Genomic DNA, 12,258 nt, shown 5'->3' with positions numbered 1-12,258 from the left:
CGCGTTATAAAAATCTTATTTAAAGATTAAGAGGTAAGATGAAATGAATGATACATCTTAAGGGAGTAACTATAGAAGAAGAAAGAGTCGAGTTAAGACTAAGTGCACCAGGGAGAGGGTAAGATTCCAGCGGAAGAGCTCGCAATACAACCGTCAACCAACTGCGAAATGAAAGGGAGAGTAAAGACAACGACGTGGAATTACCACCTCGAGGGGAAAGGGAAAGAACAAATATTATGGAGATGGTTACTGAGAGAGCTGGAATGCGTTATAATAAAGAGAAGGGATCGACCAATGAAAGAGGCATGTGAAGGGCATAATTCAGTAAAAGAACATTTAAGGAAGTATTGGGAACGCAGGACTAGTTTAACATTCGAGGACGAATGTTCCAAAGGGGGGAAGAATGTTATATCCCATATTTTTGTACGTCGAATTATAAGCAAGCTAATCGACATAAGTTAAGGACGGGAATATTTTGGGATATGAAATAGGGACTTTTAATTCTCAATTTTAATTAGTGCGACTTGTTTATAAATTTCAATTGGTATAGAAATATTATTGGAGATTAGGGAATAATTAACTATTATTAGATTATTAAGTAGGGATTAGTGATTAATTAAGATTAATTAAGTTAATTATGCTTTGAATGGGCCCCACCCGTAATTAATTAAAAGCAAAAAAAAAAAAAGGCAACAATTGGTGAGTCATAGGAGGGGAGCACGTGTCCAAGGGAGGGGCACCATATATATAATGGTGTCAAAGACCAAATTAGCAATTCATCTTCATTTTTCCAAAAATTAGTTCAAGAAAAAGAAAGAAAAAAACATTTCCATGGCTGCCAAGCTCTCGGCCAGCCATGGTTGTTAGAAAAAAAATTTGTTTTCTTGTTTTGATTGAGTTCCAAGGTAATTGGCAAGTCCAAGGAGGTGATAGCAACATTGGGTATTGAATTGAGGAAGAAGAAATAGTGAAATTGAAGCAAATAAGTGTAGAATTTCCTCCGATTAAATTAAGGTAAGATTTTCTCATTTTATGGTATAATTGTATTAATGGTGTTGTAATGGAAGGATTAAAATTGGATTGGACAAAATTGGAAGTAAGAAATTACACGAATTCGTTGGTATAGGGAGTTGTAGTTGTTATATGGAATGGTTGGGTTGAAAGATTAAAAATGTAGTTTATGTTCATATGTTGTTGTCGTGTTGTCGTTGATATGGCTTCTTAATTTGGAAGATTGAAGCGTATAACGTATCGTAAACAAAGCGTATATTGGTCTGTTTGGTGTTTAACCTTAGATGTTAATGATTTGGATTGGAAAAGGATTAAGAAAGGTTATTGGGTTGTTTGAGTTGTTTATGGGCTGAATTGTAAGGATTTGATATGAATATTTCTATCACTGTTGTTGTTGGTATTGCTGTGATAACAGGAGATTAATTGGAAGTTCGGATTAGGTGAGTTATATAGTGGAAATGCTGCCCGATTTCCGTTAAGTTCATAACTAACCAAAATTCTAACCAAGAAAGTATGAACTAAAGGATGATGCCTATAAGCGATTGGTTGTAGATTTATAAGCTACAAAGTATAGTTTACTAACGATAACTTTACTTTCATATTAAATAGGCTAAAGGGGCGACGAAGAGAACTTGGTTACGGTTAAGCTATAACAGGTATGTAAAGCTAACGCTTCTTTCTTTTTTGCATGATCTTTATGAAACAAACAGACGACGTGTATATGATTCCAAAGAAGTTCCTATTCTTAGATCCACTAGGATGGCTAATGTTCTTGATTTCCAGAAGCTATTTCATTATGTCCTGATACGTGTCTATGATTCCAGAAGTTCTATTTTGATATAATCCACAGTGACATTCGAAGGGAACTTGATATGATTATGGTCTTGATTATCAAATGATGGTTCATTTTGATTATTCTATTGAGTCTAAGATATGACTTAGTTTGCATATGGTTTCTCACTACTCTGCTCATGCATGCCTCAATACATCTTTCACCGAGTCCTGGGCCGGGTATGTTATCGTGCACTATTTCACTGCATTGTTCACCGTGTCCTTCACTAGAGGGCCGGGTACGGTATATATATATATATATATATATATATATATATATATATATATATATATATATGATGATATGATGATATGCTGACATGATGATATGATGACATGATGATATGTTTATGGCGGCCAGGATGGTATATGATGACTTTATTCACTGAGTCCCATAATGGGCCGGGTATGATATATGATATTGACATGCATGAGTTATGTTTCAAAAGGCAAGTGTTTTGGTATTCTGGATATTATACTTGTCTCCTGTAATCCCCACTCAGTCATGATCCTTTTTATTGTATTTCATACTTTACATACTCAGTACATATCTCATACTGACCCCCTTTCTCCGGGGGGGCTGCGTTTCATGCCCGCAGGTACAGATACTCGAATTGGCGATCCTCCACCTTAGGATTTCCACTCAGTTGTCTTGAAGAGCTCCATTGTCCTGGAGCCTAGACTTTTGGTACAGACCTTTTGATGTATGTATATATATGTTTATCCAGGGGTACGGCGGGGCCCTGTCCCGTCATATTTCACTACCGATACTCTTAGAGGTCTGTAGACATATTTGTGGGTTGTATATAGATTGTGATCAGCTATGTCTATATGGTTTGTTGTGGATATTTCTGTTTACTGTGGCAGCCTTGCCAGCTTGCATATGATATCGATATGTAGTGGCAACCTTGTCGGATTGCGTAGTATATTGACATGTAGTGGCAGCCTTGTCGGCTTGCGTATTTTATTAAGTTGTGATTGGATATGACTCCTCAAGAGACAGATTATCATGATATGTGGCGTTGTAAACCTTGGGGTCTTTGGCAATTCCCATATTGTCTATAGCGTCAGTCTGACTATGCCTAACAGGTACGTACATAAGTGTCCAGCTTGGGCACTAGTCATGGCCCACGGGGCTGGGTCGTGACAGTATGGTACAAGATGTGGTATCCTAATTCGGACGCATGACCAAGTTCATTTTCTAGCTATTTCTCTAGGTTTCAGTTGTGTGGGATCGTGGTTAGACTCGTTTATTGTGGGGGTTTCTTGAGAAATGGGAAAGATGGTACATAAGGTCAAATGACCTCAATGTTTTCAGCCTAGGGTTGCTCGAAAGTGGTAAAAGGACATTTGTGGCCTAACAAGAGTGAATTGTTCGATGATTTGATTGGTTTTGGGAAAAGTTTCAACTTCGTTAGGGTAATATGATGGTGTGCGTGGCACGATAAAAGTATAGTGAGCGTGTGTAATAAAGAAGAGAAGTTGAGAATAAGTACATGAAGGACGACTTTTATGGGAAACACGTAGCGAAGTAAGATTTCTTAGGGTATCTTGGTATGAGTACTTTTCATGTTAATGGGACGGAGGTTTAATGAAGAGGATTTTGATAGATTAATCTTTCCTATTATGAACGAAAAAATTGGTATCTGGTGTGCTTGTTAGTATAAGGTTGCAATTGATACGAGAGTGGATTTTGTATTCGGTCGTGAAAATTTAAGTTGGACTTCGACATGACTATATGCGAATGGTATTGGGTTCCTCCAGGGAAAAGATTATCGGTTCTAGATTGGAAAGCAAGGCTACTTGTGATGAGTGGAGACTTAAGATATTGGGCAGCTGTGGTCCTGGTCCTTCAGTAAATTGTGTGTTCGTCGGGTCTTCGTGTTTAGAGGAAAACTTAAGGGTGTTCTGGTTTGACACTTGGGATGTTCGAAGTGGTAAATCAATTATTAGGTTCAAATTAATTTGAGTTGTACTGAATATTTCAGAATTTGAGCAAAGGCACCTTGGTGGAGGTACGTGGGGTCATTAGTAGGATTGTGTTTGTGATAGGCTGGATTTAGAAAGTATTTAAGTTTAGAGTTGAGTGAGTTAAGGGAAATCTAGTGTGTGGTATACTACTGTCTCCAGGATTGACTCAGCTAGTTTGCAAGACTTATGATTATGGTATTCTAATGAGTGGGGTCAAGAAATGGTTGGATGGTGATTATGATTGTGATTTGATTGGAATTGGGGAATTGAAGAGTCAGGAAAAAGTATAGTTGATTGAGAAACAATAAAAACAAGGTACATCTTCGGGGTTACTTGGGTCAATATAGGTTATGAAGATGTTTTCTTACCTATTTTAGACGAGGTGTGATCATGAGTACGCTTAAAGAAGGGAGTCTACAGAAAAGGACTAAGTTATATAATAGATTAAGTGATATGACGAAGTTCCGTGATCAGTGACTAGTGAGAAAAACATTCAGGTAACCAACATGTTAAGGCTTATGGGAGTGGCTTGTGTGGTACACAGTTGGGAAATTTCGTAACACTCTTCAATGGATGAGTTAGTGTGGTTTAAGAGAAAGGAATTGTGGAAATTCTTATTATGTGAGGGCTAGAGTTATATTTTCAAGATGAGACCGTATTCGTGGTAGTGTATTATCTTGCAAGTATTATTGACTGGATAGCTTGGGTGAGCACGTTTGGATATTAAGGACTTAGGAGTAGTTGCGTGAGGTTTAGAGCGGTAGTTGTAAGATTTGATACTTTCAGACTTGTTATGGGCATATCAAGGTGTTACAATGGGAGATTTGATGGTTAAAGGGGTATTATATAAGGCTACAGGTTTTGCGTCGAAAGGTTCGGGATCATATTATATTTGCGTATCGAGTAAAGGTTCAGAAACATGAATATTGCAATCATAAGGTATAGTTCTTCGGTACTAAGTTGACAGCTTGGACAAGAATCAGGTTTTGGATTCGAGAGTGACAGACATAATCGGTTTTGTATGAGGAAAAGATTAGATCTTGTCGCCATAGATCTATGGTAGGACTGTATTTCAGAAAGTTAGAGTCAGTTTGAGTGACTATTGGTGGTATTCAGGGGTTGTGCAATCATTCCAGGTCAGAATTGGTCTATTAGAGCTTTATGGACCATGTTTATATATCCAAGAGAACTTATGGGTTCCCAATAAGTCACCTTCACAGATTCGATGAGTTTGATTTCAGATTTGAGGTATGACAGGATTACCGAGCTTTATTAGGGTTTGCGAGTGGACTTGATGATATTTTACTGAGAGCAGCTATTTGGACAGATATAATGGTTTTATCGAATCAGAGAATTCCAGCAAAAGTTGTTCTTTATTTCGGCGATCAGTTGTGAGAGAAACTCGAGTATGGAAATATGGAAATTAGGTCTTTTAGCTAAGTTAGAAAAAGTTTTGACTGATAAGATGAATGGGCAGTGATTTTGGCGTACTTCATGCCGTGGAGGCTTCCGTGTTGTTATATTAGAGATTCCTTGGTTGTCGTCAGCTTTTGTACTCTTCTTTATCGTTCGATGACGAATGATACTTTAATTGGTATCTGATGTAACTACCCAATCTGTCGTTTTGAGAATCGGTGCTCTAGTTTGCTTGTCGTCTATTCCACTAACTCCGTTATAATTATTTTGACTTGCTAGCCGTATTTGAAGTCAAACGGATATCATTTGGTTGACTTTGGGAGAACGTGTCACCTTGTAAATTCTGGCCTTCGATTATTTTGATACTTTGTTTATTGTGGGAAAACGTGCTCTGATTGGCAACTTGAATATTCTGCTAGATTTAGAATATTATTTATGACCTTTGAAAATTGATGGAACTAATTTTAGAGTTCGTTTGGTTGATTTTTGACAACTATATCCGTTTTAATATTTAATATGCCTATTTATGGTGAAAATATGGTCACGGGAAGAAATAAGAAAAGGATCTAAGATTCTTTATTTCTGTTAGCTTCGCTTTGATGTTTATGGTTTGTGGGGATGGGTGACGCCGTTCTTGAGGTGATCGGATGAGAATCGGAGAAAAAAAATCTAAGTTTTGGAATTTTGAAGGCTTAAGTTTGAGAATTTTAATCAAAAGTTGACTTTTGGGTAAACGTGGGCATAATCGAATTTTGAGTTCCTTTAGGTTCGGAATGTGATTTATGACTTAATTGAGTCGTTGGTTTGGTTCCGGAGATGTTAGGGTGTGATTTAGGTGGTTGGTTGAGAAACTAGCTTTTGAGATGATTTGGAGTTGACCATGGTCAAAATCGGGTCAAGACCCGTTTGGATGTTTTGAGAGTTTGAGAAGGTTCGTATAATGATTTTGGACTTGTCCACAAATTTTAGTTAGATTTCGATGAGTTTCAGATGTGTTTGGGTTTTATGGTGTTCGTTTTAAGTTTCGATGTCGTTTTGAGCAAAAGGGTACCATAATGAGCACGACCTTTGTTTTGTGTTTCGATTGAACCGTTAGATCCATATCGTAATTTCGGAGCTATAACAACAAGACTCGTCGCGTTTCACCATGGTATGAGGGAGATATGGCCAATTTTCAAAAGAAATTCACTACTGGATTTCTGGTGTAATTTTCGTAAAAATTACGATTTTATGCCTAACTTCACCCTTAGAAATTCAGCATTCTTTCCAAAACTTGAAAACATCATATCTCTCTCATTTTAAGGCCAAATTAGGGGATTCAAAAGGCTATCTTGGGTGGAATTTCACAAGGATTTTATTGGACTGGTCGAAAGTGAGCTTCGTGATCAATTAGCACTTGATTTGGACCGAAACAGCTGCGGCATTTTCTTTTCTCCACTTGTTCGGGATTTTGTTACATTTCTTACAAGTTTGGGAGTTTCGATTGAGGTGATTTTTTTTGGTGTTGTTCTCGTCTCAACAAGGGAGTAAGTATCTAACCTTTATTTTGGTGTTTCCCTATGATTATTTCCGCTGGTCATCAATTTTTACCGAGTTTGATTCGGTAAAGTTTAGGTTTTGAACCCAAACGCTGAAAAGTGGAAAATTATTGTTTTGAAGATCAAGATGATCGATTTTTGAATGGGTTTTCTTGATCTAGATAAATTAATCTTTGGGTAATCTAATTTTGAAATAAATTTCTAGTTTTTCCCATGCGGGCTCAGGGTTACCTTTTTGGGGTTTCGAATTAAAATATAGCAATATGAGCACTGTCTAACTCGTTTAAACTCGTAGGGCCTATTTTGACTATATTGAACTTGATTTTTCATTGAAATTACAGTTTTGCCGTTATGGATTGGGTTGGATATTTTCTATCCATTTTTGAGTTTTGGGTAGAACTAAGGCAATATGGGTATCCTTAGATTCGTATTCTAACGTAGAATTCATATTTGATAGACGTTAATCGTTCTGAGGCTCTCCGAAGTGGAAAGGCAAGGCTCAACTAGATTTGTTCGTGGCTCCAGCTCAGTAGCGAGGTAGGTTATGGCTTACCTTTCGGTTAGACTTCGGTTAGTGAGGCATATGTAGAAGTTAGTTATTGACGGAGAAAACATGTTAAGCCTTTTGCTATGAAATTGATATGGATATTCTTAGGTTGGTATTATTGATTGACCATGTATGCTCGTTGCCATGATTGTTGAGATTGGGCATGTCGCCCTACTTCCTATGTGGGATATTTTTCTGATTGACATACATGCGCCTCTCCCTCTTGTTATTCCATTGTCATATGAAAGAGGAATGTTGTTATTGAGAATTGAAATGTTGATCCGCACTTATTACTTTTATGTCTCATTTGATACATATTATAATTTATATTATTCTTATACATTGATAGATTGTATGTTGGGAAGGGAAGCGTTCGCCTACTGGGGGGAGTGAGTGGGTGCCCGCACGACTAGTGATTTGGGTCGTGACATGATCGAACCTGTTTTCCACATGAATCCTCTTCATGGATTTTCACAATTGAGTCAATGAATCACAAAGTTCGTAAGTTGTTTATCTTTTCTTTATTTTCTGATGTGTTCATTTATGTCTAGGTGATTGAATGTGTTATCTCTTGTAAATATTTCATTTCCTTTAAGAAATTCACACTTGAAAGGAACATTCCAATGTTAATTAGTTGTTGTATATGATTTAATAGAAGCTAAGTCGATTGACGTTAAGACATTTAAATTTAACTCTTTTCTAAGATCCAAAAAAGTTCTTACCTAAAACAAGTGGTTAATTCAACATTGAATGACGGAATATAATTCAGCTTTCTCAATCTGCAAATTCAAAAAAGACAATTTGCAGCGAGTGGTCCAACTCTTTTGATTAGTTTTAGTATTTATATTTGGTAAATATTTATCTTAACCAATAGTAGAAGTAGTATCACTTATGTTTCAATGGATTGGACATATTTATTTTAAAAATCAGCCACTCCACATTTCATCTTTTTGGTCTCTGCATTTGAGACAATAAATCTGAGCCCGACACCCCTACTATGCATCACTCTCCTAAACAGGGTCAAGATTCTCCACAAACTGAGCTGTTGGAGGAGCCTCATCACCGTACCTGAGGTATTTGGGTATGATTTAAATTTTACATCTTATGATTATGTTTATCAACAAATGATTTAACTTTTACATCTTTTGATTATGTTTATCAACTAATCTTTAATTTAACCTCTCAATATTTTAATTGTTGTATTGCAGGTTTAATCTAGTCCCAGATAATTACATTCGCCATTGACAATATTTTTGATGTAGCATACTCGATGTGGGTGATATCCAACACCTGCTCAAGCACCAAATCTTCAATGAGCTTAAGGTATATTTGAATTTATTATTTTAATTCAATACTATACCTATCTTGATTCATTTCTAATATAAAACATTTATTTGTTTTGCAGAAAAAATGTGCATGGCTTCCCCACCATGACAGGCTACTAACTTTGAAAAGAAAGCAAGGTGTATACTAGCCGACTTATTTTCAGCCTTTCGTAGGAGAGGTACGAAGCCTACGTGATGTCTATCCTATATATGAGAATATCTATGCAGGCACTTCGCCACTTATGATAATTTTAGGCTGTAGAGCGAACTAGGAAGGAAATCTAGAACATCTAAGAGGGATGACTCCTTCAGCACTAGGACAGGTGAACTAGGTTCTAATACAAAGCTTGGGTGATGTTTTTGATTAAAGGCTCTTACATGACAACTAATTCCACGTTTACGGGCGTTGTTAGCATATATAATGTTAATAGAAGTTTGGTATTTTTCTCATAAATCTTAAATACTATTTTTAATTAAATATGTTGGACTATATTTGATTAACTCAATTTATTTCCTTTTGTAGGAAAAACAAATAAGGAAGAAACTAACTCAAGATATGTTATTCAAAGCCATTTAAATGGGCAAGCAGAAAATCGACACAGATCCGGATAGGTGGGTTGTGTCACGCGATGAGGTTACCTATGTAAGCCTCTGTATTAACTTAAAACAATAATTACTATCTTTTACTTCACTTATAATCTAATTTTAGGGTTAATATCAAAGCTCCTCGAAGAAACTCCATTGGAGTTAGTTGGCTATGACCAAGGTGCCAACACAAATTACAGACAAGGATTTTTAGAAGTTTTGGTTGAATGTTGTTCGTGGCCGATGAAAGGGGAGAACATACGACCTTTATGCAGTGGATATTTCACCGCTATCAGTCTAGGTTGCAAGGCATTGTTACTTCCTCAAAGGCCAACAAATGTATAGGGTGACGATGATAGCTATAGAGAAGAAGATCATTGAACTATCTAGCCAACTTAAATTATCAAAGGTCAACTAGAGGTGTGGGGATCAACAATATGAAGGTCTCAAGGTTCAATTAGAAGCTTTGCTAAAGTGGGAAGTTTCTGATCCACCTTTGTGCTAATGATGCTATCCCTGACCTTGGCCTTCACGTGATCGTCTTGTCCATGATTGTTCTGTCACCGCTCGTCCTGTCCACGATCTCATGGATGAGGCTTGTTCTAGTCGTTCAGATGAGGATGTGGTGGCAAACAATGCTTGATTTAACTTAGATACATGTTTAGATTTTTAAATACTTTGTTTAAGTTTTTATGACTTTTACATTTAGATGCCTTATATGACTTTTCTAATTTTTTTATGACTTGTGGTGGGTTTTGATTGATAATTGATGGAGTTTTGGGTTGGACTTCTTGTTGTTTGGATTGGAGAAACTTAGATATAATTGTTTAATGTTGTATGAAATTTTCTGCTATAACTCTCATCAGTTCTCACCATCATCAAACTTATCAGAATTGCAGCAAAATCAATTTCATAAACGGTGGTTGAAAGATTCTAAGTGGGTTTAGAAGAAGGATTAAGAACAACACAAACAAGCATCTACTTTCTTACATCTTATTTGATATAAAAATCCGACCTTTCGAAAACATAGGCTCCATATTTGGCATATTACTATCGATTTCCCGACCCAATTTTTAAGGCTGTGAAGGCACTTACTTCTACCAAGTAAGTAAGCCATCCACAATAGTTTTATACAAATTATTAAGTAAAACATGCGGAATAAATATGCAAGTTATTTAAAGTCTTAAAGAAGTCTCACAAATATATAGAAATATTGAAATAAGTGCTACACTCCCAAAACCTGGTGTCACTATAAGAAGAACTGGTTAAATAGAAGTACAAGTCTGCAGTACAACCCAAAATATTATCTAGACAAGGAAAAAACAGAAGTAAAGATAGAAGAAAAATACAGCACTACAGATGAGTATGTCGCTCACCCCGAATCCTCCGAGTGGCCTTTTCAAAGACTGGTATAGTCTCAAGATCCGCTTGTTCTGGGGTAGAAAGCTACACACTAAAGGTGCAACAAGTGTAGAGTGAGTATGAAAATTAACTTGTACTCAACAGCATCATCGACCAGCCCTAAACTAAAACAGAGACGAGGATTGGTCTTCGAATACTACTTCCACACTTAACTGTTGTTAGTCCATCATAGGTTACAAGCCTAAGTAAGAAGCCTCTAAATCCTCTTGTCCGTCTAAGTAACCAAAATAAGCAAATAATCAGCAACTTAAACAAGGCATTCATCAAGGAAAAAATGAGGCGATATGATATGCAAATACTATGCATTGCAAGGCCTTTCACATCCGGTACACATACATTCAAAATCCAATGAATGGTGGCCCATGGCGACTCGCGAGGTCCAATTACCATCCAGAATCATTTCCGTTCGGATTCCTAGCCTCTTTAGGCTTCCAAATTCTCATACTCAGCCTGTAGACTCATATCACCTGTCTCCAGCCAATTCGGCTCATATCATCAGCATTACTCTGTCCGGAACTGTTTCCCCGTGGGCCCTATATATGTATCCTTAAATATGCCTGAGATACCAAATAAAGCATGAATATGACACGCACAACAATAAGCAATAAAGATTCAATCTTTAGCTCTTTTCCACTTTTAAATGATATTTCCTAAGTGATGAGAACACATAATCACACATAAGACAGGTAATAAGCATAAAACAATAAATAAGGGATCTCGTGTCCCAATCACGAATCACAACAATATAAAATATCAGCTAATGCGCAAAGCATGGCATTCAGATCGGACTCCACAATAGATATTACACAAATACCCATACCATGGCACCGATACCCGATACAAGTGCTCGCCACCTCACAAGTATCAACTCCCCCTTAATTACCCCATTTCTCCCTTTTTATTAGTCCATTTTAAACCAACCACGACGCTTTAAATAAGGTCAAGAAACGTCTCAACTTTCTTGATTTTGGATCTGACGATCACAACAAAGCCTTGCCATTTCATAGAGCTTCTGAATGATACCAATCTACTCAAATACGCATTCTATGTTAGAACATGGGTCTATAGACACCCATATTGCTATATAATAGTTTCGGAACCAAAAAGTCACCCAAAATGGGATTCCAAGCCCCAAAGGGTAAAGCTTGATATTTGACACATAATTAGTCTACCCATGACCAAATGAGTCTACAACAACAACAACAACAAGCCCAGTATGACCAAATGAGTCTAAATACCAAAAATGAACTAAATCCGACATCAACTTGATACTCGAATGAGGAAATCCCCAAATTCAACCTAGGATTCATAAACCCTAACTTCCTCATCCTAAATCATAATTTCCAAGATGAAATTCTATAATAATCCAAGGAAAAATGGTAAAAGGAGATTAGAAACTTACCATGTGAAAAATCTTGCAAAATCCCTCAAAATTCTTCTTAAAGCGAGGTCTCAAGCTTCAAATATGTGAATGAAATGTCTAGGTTCAAAATGGGGAATTTACTTGAATCTGACCAGCGATTTCCACAGAAGCGACGAATTTCTCACACTGGCAAGCCCACTTCTGCGGCCTAAGCCTCATAGGTGCGAGGTCCACTTAAAATGCCTTGGT

The 12,258-nt window shown here is 36.9% G+C and overlaps 1 long non-coding RNA gene across 4 annotated transcripts; it reads left to right on the top strand.

Moving 5' to 3' along the window:
- The first annotated feature begins 6,411 nt into the window (after positions 1-6,411).
- On the top strand, positions 6,412-10,027 carry LOC132602230 (uncharacterized). Of its 4 annotated transcripts, none has more exons than XR_009567670.1 (8): positions 6,412-6,755; positions 7,225-7,304; positions 7,664-7,811; positions 8,333-8,395; positions 8,523-8,637; positions 8,720-8,818; positions 9,163-9,282; positions 9,349-10,027. It is a non-coding gene; the product is annotated as an uncharacterized LOC132602230 (long non-coding RNA). The 4 variants fall into 4 exon arrangements; XR_009567671.1 differs by having other exon boundaries at positions 7,664-7,815; positions 9,163-9,251; XR_009567669.1 differs by having other exon boundaries at positions 7,664-7,815; positions 9,363-10,027.
- The last annotated feature ends 2,231 nt before the right edge of the window (positions 10,028-12,258 follow it).

The sequence above is a fragment of the Lycium barbarum genome, chromosome 7 (genome assembly GCF_019175385.1).
Source record: "Lycium barbarum isolate Lr01 chromosome 7, ASM1917538v2, whole genome shotgun sequence".
NCBI classification, from domain to species: Eukaryota; Viridiplantae; Streptophyta; class Magnoliopsida; order Solanales; family Solanaceae; genus Lycium; species Lycium barbarum.
Note: the sequence above shows the minus strand (reverse complement) of the source record. Positions and strands in the feature narration are given on the sequence as shown.